This window comes from Triturus cristatus, chromosome 12 (assembly GCF_964204655.1).
Source record: "Triturus cristatus chromosome 12, aTriCri1.1, whole genome shotgun sequence".
Taxonomy (NCBI): Eukaryota; Metazoa; Chordata; class Amphibia; order Caudata; family Salamandridae; genus Triturus; species Triturus cristatus.
In genome coordinates, this window is record NC_140595.1 from 399,729,717 (window position 1) to 399,740,683 (window position 10,967).

General features: G+C 39.5%; 1 long non-coding RNA gene across 1 annotated transcript; it reads left to right on the top strand.

Moving 5' to 3' along the window:
- Positions 1–8,079: 8,079 nt before the first annotated feature.
- LOC146776013 (uncharacterized) lies at positions 8,080–9,337 on the top strand. The gene is made up of 4 exons (XR_014972113.1): positions 8,080–8,210; positions 8,317–8,417; positions 8,509–8,672; positions 9,064–9,337. It is a non-coding gene; the product is annotated as an uncharacterized LOC146776013 (long non-coding RNA).
- The last annotated feature ends 1,630 nt before the right edge of the window (positions 9,338–10,967 follow it).

Sequence of the window (10,967 nt, forward strand, 5' to 3'; positions counted from 1 at the left end):
ATAAGCACATAAACATCAATAATTCTTCTAATTGCAGCACGCAACCATATCATCAACAATTACAATTGCAATCGCGTAACACCGACAAGGAGAAATTGTTGCCAAAACAGAATAAATTCAGGGAGCAGGGTGGTCTAGTGAGGATTGTCTCCTGGAATGTATGTGGGTTAGAGAGTAAAGTGCTCGATACTATCTGGGGAGATTTTGTCCAAAACATTGACATCCTATGTGTACAAGAAACCTGGCTTATTAATGAGATACATCTTCCTGGTTTTAAAACTTTTCATACTCCAGCAGTTCGTTCCCTGTCTGGAAGACATAAAGGAGGGATTTGTATTTGTCTCTAATCTGCTAAAAGTTGCCAAAATCGTAAGAAGAAGTAATACACATTACTACCAGATGGTCTCAGTTATCTTAAACCAGCGGGTTGAGCTTTTAATAGTTAACTTCTATGATAACATAAAAAATGGGGTTTTTGCAGAGGTTCTAGGTAGCCTGCAAGGTGAATTAAATACTCAGAATTTGTTGAGGGGGGATAACAAAATGTTGGTATGGGTAGGGGATTTTAATTTGAACATTTGTGACCAAGAAATCTGTGGTTTTCAGGAATATGGCAGGGGGGAAAATGTGAGCAGGTGTCACTTTACGCATTCAGTAAAAAGAGAGGTACTAAATAACATTATGGCCAATTTGGACCTTGGCTTTGCAAACCTAATGTGTACACCTAAGGTGGAATTTAGTGCCACATTTCTAGCTAGAGGGTGTCACTCCGTTATTGATTTTGTGATTGTGTCAAATAGTTTTTCACATTGTGTAGAAAACTTTGTGATTCCAGCAATTGGCCTAAGTGACCACCTCCCTCTTAGCATGACCATAACCACAGGAGAGCTAAGTAGTATTACTACTATCGAGTCACTCACTTGGACACAAAATATCGCCATAGCTCGCTATAATGGGATGACACTTAAGTGGAGCACCGTAGATTCGGTCAATAAATTTAAAGAAATAATCACTCGGGCTCTAACAGATATATTGTCATGTTTGGATGAGAGTACCTCAGAAGAACAAACCTTGGAGGCCTTTGGTAGAATTACTAGGGTGATCCAGGATAATCTAACCAGGGTACAGAGGAACAAACTCAATAAAGGGGTGGGCTGGTTTGACTCCAGGTGTACCAAGGCGTATACTGCCCTTAAGGCTGCCTTAAGCTTTAAACCAAGGGACCTCAAGGCAATTAGATACTGTAGGAAGGCGTATACCCAGGCAAGGTGCCTGCGGAAAAAGGAAATCAAAGAAGTAGCATGGCAGAACTTGCTGACTGCCTCACAGAGCAAAGACGCCAGGGCTTTCTGGGAGGCAGTCAACGCACCCTTTTTTACCAAGAAGGAGGCAGAAAGGTTGGACATCGCTATTGATGAAAAAACTTGGATTGATTTCTTCTCAAAGGTATATAAAAATGCCGAGGGGTCTCTCATGAAAGAGGACAAATTGATAGGGTGTTCATTGAGAGGGAGTGATTTTTACCCCATTAACATGGGGATTACCCTACAGGAAGTAGAGCTGGCACTACAAGCTAGTAAAAGTAACAAAGCCCCGGGACCGAATGGGATCCCTAATGATATTTATAAATTAAATATAGATTTGTGGGCCCCACTTTGTACCCGGGTCCTAGAGGCTTGTTGTGCCATAGGTTTTATCGGTACCTGGTCGGAATCGGTCATAATACCGATATACAAAAAGAGGGACAGGGACTGCCCATCTAATTATAGACCTATTTCTTTATTAGACTCTCTCATGAAAATGGCAGGGAGGGTGGTCTTAAATAAATTGCAACTGTGGGCCGAGGAACATGATATTTTGAGCCCTGTACAGTATGGCTTTCGTGAAGGGATGGGCACGGTAGAGCAGGTCCTAAATTTTGTTTTGTTACAAGCCAAATACACTCGGGCTAAGGAAGGACAATTATACACCATTTTTGTTGACCTCTCTGCCGCCTTTGATTGCGTGATACATGCCAAGATGTGGCAAATTCTTTAGGAAATGGAAGTCGATCCTGCCATTATACTCTTTCTAAGGCAACTTTATTTAGGGGCAACGGCCAAAGTTAGATTTGGGCTGAGAGGGGAGTGCACTGGCCCCTTCAGGATAGAAAAAGGGGTAAGACAAGGGTGTGTATTGGCCCCCTTTCTTTTTACCCTTTACACGAATAAACTTGAGGAGGAATTGGGCGCTTGTAAAATAGACTCCCCAAAGTACGGCAACAAGACAATTGTATCGCTTCTGTACGCGGACGACGCGGTACTAATGGCGAGAACGAAGGTCGGAGCAAAGAAAGCCCTTACAAAATATCTTGAATTTATTGAAGAAAGGGGCCTTATGATAAATGCCAAAAAATCATATGTGATGCAGTGTGGTAAGGCTCGTCCAAGCTGTAAAAATCTTAGAGCGTCGGGGCTTGTAATAGAGCATACTAAAACTTTTCCATACCTCGGGATTATAATTGAGGGTTCCGGCTCCTGGGGGCCTGAGGTCAAGAATAGGACCCTATCCTTTAAACGCACCATAGGAGCATTAAAGAACTTCGTCGCTAAGCTTGGCAAAAGACCCCCTGAGATCATGCTAAAGATTTATAAATCTAAATGCAGAAGTGTTGCGCTATATGGGGCAGGGATCTGGGGGTACCAGGATACATCGGCGATACAAGTTGAAGAAAATAATTTTTTCAGATACTTATTAGCTCTACCGAAAGGTACCTCAGTCTTTAATTGCCACCAGGAATTGGGGATGGATTATATATCCGACCTGATTAAACTGCAACCTGTCCTACTCTGGCGCAGAGTATGGGTCTCAGTGGCCCTTGGTTTAAATCAGGAAATAATAAAAGATGTCATGGGCCTAGATAACGCCAAGAGTATACCCTGGCTTGAGTATATCAGGAAAATATTTACTGATATCCAAAGGCCGGAGTTTTTCAGCATCCCAGCTTCAATTTTGAATATTTCAAAACCAGAATTAAAGAGGTTATGTATGGCCCATTTTGAACTTCTCAGGTGTGTAGGAGAAATAACAAAGAAAACAGTGAGTGAACATCAATTGTCACTGACCACCTACACAATCCAGCCATATCTAACCATGTGTAATCTGGGCTTCGACCGATTCATTTTGACAAGATTTAGGTTTAACCTATTTCATAGGTTAGTTACATATCCAACCAAAAATGACTGGTCTAGAGCCCTGGCTCCTTGCCCTTGTGATAGTATTTCTGCACAATCCATCTTCAATGTAGTATTGTTTTGTAAATTATATGGGAGTGAGCGTAATAGGTGGATCAAACAGTACTTGAAGCAAGGTGCTTGTCGTCAATGCCGTCCTGCGTTCCTTAGTCTGCAGCAATTGGGAAATGCTACCTGTACTATGGTTATGTCCGGTTTTTTAAAAAGTGTTCTTAGAAAACGGAACTTGGAGATTAGCGAACTCGTCTGAATTGATTTAATACTGTTTTAATTAAATGTTATTTATTGTAATGATTTGTATTGATATGTATATATATGAATTGTTGCTTTTATGATTTTATGTAACAAAAATCGAATAAAGCTAATCTACTACTACTATGTCAATTGTGTACTCAACTGTTCCTCATGACCCACACCACATTCTCTAGCAGACAAGAAAACCATATAAAGTGTATTTTACACTTATCTCAATATCCTGTGATCTTAGACTACGTCTAGCCCGATAACCTCACCATCTTCCTCACAATAAGCACATAAACATCAATAATTCTTCTAATTGCAGCACGCAACCATATCATCAACAATTACAATTGCAATCGCGTAACTCTGTTAATATTCACACCTCCAATACAGCAACTGCCTTAGAAACTGCACCTTGTCGGTCTTCAGATTTTGGGCTTTGGGCTATGGGACTCAGTCATTACTCTAACTCAGGGCAAATATTTATAGCTCTTTTTTTCATAATGTAAACCATCCTCCTGCTACCAAATTTGTTGGGGTAGGAATCAGTTCTAAAATATAAAGTATCTTGGTTTACCATTAAACAGGCTAATTCCCACTCTGTTTGTTTGCCTCTGGTCGTAAGGATCTTTGCCGTTGTTTTGCAGAAGTAGAAAACAATACAGCAGAAAAATTAGCATCACAATCATTAGTCTAATTTTAGTGAATAAAGAAACTTGGTATAAGTTTACAGGGTTTATTAAGCAAAATCTTTTAGTAGATCATCTTTATTGCAAATCGCAAGGTAAATTCAGATTAATCTCAATAGTCAATATATAAGAGAAATATAAAATCAGTATTGGGTAATCAAATCATAGAAGAAATGCATTAAAGAGCGTTCCATAAAGGAAAGAGCCCCTATTCTAAGAATCGGGTGAAAATTGAGTTAGTCAGAACCCATAAAGAATTCTAGTCCGAGAGAGTAACAGAACAGTATAACACTTTAGCATTTGAATGTGCTAAAAAAGATCAAAATGTCAAAACAGAACTTCCCATAAAGAGAGATTCAAGAAACTCAGCGGAGTCTTCAAGCAGTGTAACATATAGTCTACGTCTGAATATAAAGGCATGGAAAAAGGTCTGAAAAGCGGGCAAATTCTCAATGGCAAGAAAGGGTAACCTACTCTAGGAACACGCACTATTATAGACATCACATTTCACAAAGCTTTACAACATGTTGCTCTTCTCGTCTCACGTTAGCCAATCAGCGCCTGATGCTCTCCTGGGAACTGGATCACTCTTCGTCTTGTCACATGAATACAATAGTCCACAGACAGCAATGTTACGTTTGTAACTAAATTATTGCGATTATGTGCTCACGTGGGGTTTGCCTTATTCAGGCCTAGTTTCCCACATATTCACTACATCTTAAACCTTCTTGTATCAAATCTCTAAACAATAGTCTATGTAGAAGTCGAAACATCTGTATTAATGAAAAAAGAAAACATTTTGTAGAATAACTATTGATTGAGAAAAACAAGTAGGTTAGAAAGTCGAGTTCGCATTTTAGACTCTGCTTTTCAATGTATGAATTCTTCATTATCCCATTAAACAAAAAAAATTAATCATGTGTCAACAGTGGTCTGTGTATATAGAAACATTTTGTGGAAATACTTTAAACTATATTTATAACTTAATATTATGAAAAAAACATGTTCATAGAGAGGTCAAAAATCAAACATTTTATGCGTATTTATCATTATCTATTCAAGCTTGTTTGTCAAGCAGCAATGTTTTAGCCATTTGAGGCCTAGTACGCGTAACTAGAATAACATTACAGTTTTATGCATTCTAAACAAATTATTTTCATTGAGGCTTGTTCGTTAATCCTGCCCATCTTATTATAACCAGTGTTATTGTCTTGTTAATTATTAAACTAGTTTTACCCGGGTCTGGTGGCTCAGTGGACTAATGCATCCACTGAAGGGGCCTGTGTTCGGCCTCATGGTCACAGGTTCAAATCCCGGTGGTTCCACTCAGCTTTTCATCCATTTGAGGTCGATAAAATACGTACCATTGAGTTGGGTAACAAGAAACACCTGTTATTCAGCGCCAAGATACCTACGGGTGAACGTGCACTTTACAAATACACGTTAAGTTAAAATCACTTTAATGGTAGTGATCGAATGGGAGAGTGCTGGGACTGCAATACATTCCTTATAACTACCCTCCTCCCACCCGTGCTGCTGCCAGAAGAAAACATTGTAAATTATGTAAAACACTTGAACAGCGTGACAAAGGTGAGCGCCCCTGACTTTTCAAGCTGAAGCAGCTGGATAAAAAAACACAATAATCGCAGCTGGGTGGAATGGAAGCACTTTTTCACAAGCAATGCAATACGTTACTAAATAGGTCAGACGACGTAAGCATCATTCACATGTTCCCTTCCACAACCTTCTGCTGAAATTTGGCCTGTAGGAGATGCACTGTACCAGCGATCATTAAAACCTCATTTTAACACACTCTCTGCTAACATCTGTTTACGTTCAATAAAGCAACCTACCAATCGTTTTACAATTCTTTTAAAATACAAAACAGATATGTAACTTTTACAAAGTAACGCAATGCGTGTAAGAAATGCATAAAACTTCATAGTACGTAAATCGATGTTAAGGCTGGTAGTGTCTATCGTCCAATTTAATTTTTTGTGTTTTTCGAATTCTCCGTTTGTCACGTAGATGCTCTGTGGTATGGCGTGGGAGTGCTGGCTCAAGCCACGTTCCCGCTTTTTGTTTCGATTTGTGAAGAGCTGCTCTGTGGGGGAGGAGAGGGTGGATTCAGGCTAGGCTGCTTTCAGATATCGGGTTGCAGTTCTTTGCACAGCTGTTGCTGCCTGCTGGAGGCCTGGGGGACTGTGGCGATGTCTCACCTTTACGTCCTTGCCGCTAGCTTTTATTGTAAGTACAGAGGTGTCACATATATTGAAGAAATATAAATCGCAGTACTACCGCGGCATATAATTTACTGGCTGACAAAAGAATGCATTGCTGTCTCCTCACTGGAAGGTGTTATCAGTAGCTCCAAAGGCCGTACGCCAACGTCACATGACTCATACCTACAGTGACAACCATTACACATCTGCACAGAGAAATACACATAGATGCAAATGTGTGCGTTTTACAAATATGGATGTTTGTAATGTAGCAAAAAGACCGGAAGCTACCAAATTGCGACGCGTTCATCTCATAAAACAATCAGACATCTCATTCTCCATTCTGTCTCATCATCGTATACAATGTATTCGAGTTTTTTTAAAATAAAAACAGAAAAAATACTTTATTAAGAAGTACAACTTAAATTCAAATGAACATACAATAAATACGATTATGTAAAAAAAAACACAAATGAGAATAGCAGCATATCAAGTACATTCATGGAGAATTTCATAAGAAGAAAACATCCTTCAGGAAGAAAATGCATTCGGTACATAGGCAAGAAGGCATCCCCTGTTACAAAGTCTGAAAACACATGATAGTAAAGGCTCTCCATCAGAGAATACGGTATAGCAGATGTGATTATTTATGTGCAGTGTGTCAAAGGACCACATGCCAACAAGAGTCTTATTAACGCAAACTCGACACTCCTGATGAAAATCATGTCACATAAAAGCATATTTTAGGTGTTGATAAAAGCTGCAAAAATAAGAGCGCTGGTCTCACCTTTCTGAAATTCATAGACAGCAAGAGGGGCCTTATGTATTTGTAGCGGGGCGTATTAAGTCTAGGGCAAATACAAACAATGTGCAAAGTTCAAAAATTGAAATATTGTATGACACGCCAGCAGTTAGATTAGATTTTTTAAATCAACTTCCATTTGGGAACATCATCTGGCTAAACATGCCAGGCCTAAAGTAGTCCAGCAACCGACGGTGGTAACTAGGCATCGCCATGTGTAGGTAAAGATTCCATCTCACTTACCGACTTCACCAAGATATACTGATGCATGGACCACTTGGTTAAGGCAGTAGACTCACGCCCTGTTACCACCCTGTGAGAAAAGTCCTGCTTCAACCAAGCAAACTCTTCTTTGACAATTTGACCAGGATCAAAGAAGAGCTCTGGTCTCCCCAATTCTTTTAGGTTGGACATGATGTAATACAGCCATGGAAAATGTAGTATGTTGTCCAGACCCATACAGTCATGAATAATTAGCTTATTTAGATTTAGCTCCTCCTTCGACCAGACTAAGAGCCAAAGTAAGAGGGGATAAAGGCGTATTAGGTCTCATATATACCCAATCCCCAACTCTTCATGTACAATCTCAGAAGGGATGCCTTGTGTTACACTTAAAAGATGGAATAGCGGTATCACATCAGTGATGTTTGGTTTCTGGAGGGCGCAAGGCGCGCCATCTTGGCAGACCTGTTTATTCAGTGATTCCCGAGGTTATCAGTTTTCAGCGAGTCGGGATTGTTTTTAGGAGGCACTATTATCTATATTTAGCAGCTTCGAGTGAGGGTGGTAGAATACCAGTTAATGTTAAGTTATCGGAGGGTGCAGGGAGCGCCATTTTGGAACAGGCACGGGAGGGCTGTATTCTCAGTCCTTCCTCCAGTATAATAGCACGCGTACGGCAGCGTAAAAAGCAAACATGCCACAGTTGATTTGTAAGATCGCCAGCAACCGCGCATCCTCGTGGTGACGGCGTTCGTCTGTTAGACCAGGAGCAGCAGTGGATAAAGGAAGTTTATACATCTAGGTAAGGAATATTGGTTGTAGTGGGAAAGTAACAGTATAGAAAGTTAGAGTTTTGGTTTTATCTGAAGTAGTAATCAGTGGTTGGGTTTGTTGTTCTATCACGGCAGGTGCGGAGTTTTTCTGTACATTGAACGAGGATACAAGGTGGCGTGCATCTGTAATTACTGAATTGTTTTTTACACACGGACTCAATCACTTCAAGATAGAGGTATGATTTAGTTTGCTCATAGAGATTGGCAGATAATAGTCTCTCATGGAACAGCACAGTGATGGAACTTATTTTCCATCTATCTATACAGGCGCCTGGCCAGTGTGTTTGATTCTAAGCAAGAGTTCGTATTCACTACTCCCCAGATGTTGAAAGAGATACCAGAGCTTGCGAGTTTTCCATACTGCAATTGAGCTTTCCCGGTCAGGATATCATTGATTTTCAGCAATTCTTACACAGACGACGTTTTTTTATGTAAGCCTCTTAGTTTATTTTCATTATTTTCATTTTCATTTTCATTCACTTTGCGCGATATCTTTAAACACTTGTTCTCAAAATCAACCAGCACAAGAGCACACCAGGTTTTTGCTTGGGATTCGGGTCTCATTTCTCCTTCTATTATTAGCACATTTATAGACGTTCGCGGTATTAGGCTTTTCACTATTAATGAGTAGCACAGCAATACACGATTTTGGCACTTGGTCTCTCTATATTTTTCCATGCGTGTTGGACAAGTACAAGGTGTAACACCATTCTGGTCATTCAGACGGTGCATCCGTCAATGCTCACATGTTTACGATAGTATAACGTGTCGGTTAATTGACATGAACATGTTTCTGTGTTTTTATTTGTCTTTCATATACAGGCCCCTGAAGAAGGGATTACTGAAAATCCCGAAATGCATTGGGCTACATCATCTTCGATCGTCATTCTGGAATATAAAAATTACTTTTTGGAATAGTTACTAGCAACATCGACAAGTTCATGTATTTTTTGTTAAATAACTGATCATTTATTAGTAGGTTATAACAAACAGTTTGTGTTTTCAATAGGAGCAACAAGCTCATGATTTCAATGACTAAAATGCAAAATGTATGATTATGCAGCAGAATATTTTTTTAATAAATGAACTAAAGCATTGAATTAGTGGAATACAGGTAGAAGCAACATTTACAGCTGTGCAACCGGTATACAGATGCATAGCATCTGATTTCTCATGTTTCAGTAGGGTGGCTACCTTTTTCCGGTTTGCACGCAGTTCAAGTTCTAGAGGAGAAATTGCATTGATTAACATTGTCTCAGATGATTATACAAGTAGTGCGCTGACTTCCATTATATTGCTTAAGTATTTCTAGCCAACATTAGCCAGCAGCACACTCAACACGTCAAACACCATGTCTTTTGACAGCATTTAAAATTTAACTGTCAATAGAGCAGAAACATTGACATTCTCAGCAGCAGAAGTAAAGGACATTTATGCATTAATACAGGACACACCGTCTTTCAACGTCCAGAGTGGGTCCATTTCGCAACAGATCCGACAATTGGAATTTATAGCACGAAGAGCATTAAGCCAAAGATTACATGCTTCTACACTAATACAATATCATAAGGTTCAACGAATCCCGCGGGGTTTACGTTTACCTATTGAGCCTCTCCTTTACAAATTCCAATACAATAAGACCTTTATGGAGAAATGGCAAGCAATTCTTAATAAGTGTTCTCTTGATTTAATTCTTTTACTGACAGAAGAATTATCACGTACCATTAGAGAACTAGAAGAGGAAATGAATGTCATAAAAACAGATCTTTCGGTCCGATGCGATGCAGATTATTGGAAACTTACACTAGATGATCTTAACAACAAGCTAGATACCTATGGTAAAGAAATCCAAGAGAGGAAACTGCGCAAATTTCGACGTGACACAATTGATTATAAATTAAATGAGGTATATACATGGGCAGAAGTGTATGCTCGCAGACAACCTTACCAGAAACCACACACTTCTTCTCAAGAATCAGTTGTGTCAGATCATGAATTAGATCCTGCTAGGGCCCCTGTCAACATTCAATTAGAATCAACTAGCTCAGGGGATCAAGCAACAACATCAGTACCTCAACCATCAACATCCCAAGCACAATCTACTTCTCCTTTTTTAGCGAGCGGCCAGTCAACCGGTCGCCCACCAGATTTAAAAAAACAAGGAGGGCTAAAAGAAGGAGACATCAGGAACACGAGAAGCAGAGGGAAAATCTTGTAATCAACATTTCCTCTGTAGAATGAACATCGAGTCAATTGCAGGTCCTAAATAAAGGTACATCTTTTGTACCCATTTACCAAACTAATGCCTTTGAACTACAGGTAGCTATATTCAAATTCATGAGGAATTTATGACTTAAACATTTCTTCACCAACATAGTTCCCAGCTCATCAGACCAGAGCCTTATACAAGATGATTCAGAACTAGAACTTAGCAAGTTTAGACCTAAGAGTGTGTTTATGCCACCTATATCACACAAAACATTAGACACTTTCGAGACACTTATTCGGAAGGACATGTCTCTACTTAAATTTCAAATACCATCAGTCACCAATTTTAAGAAACATGAGGCTGCTATAATTCGGCATTTAGCCAAAGATGAAAGACTCGAATTTCAAATAGCAGACAAAGGAGGAGCACTAGTCATTATGGACAGAACATTCTATGTCAGGAAAGTAGAACAGCATCTCCAAGACATTAATACATATCTGAAATTAGACCAAGATCC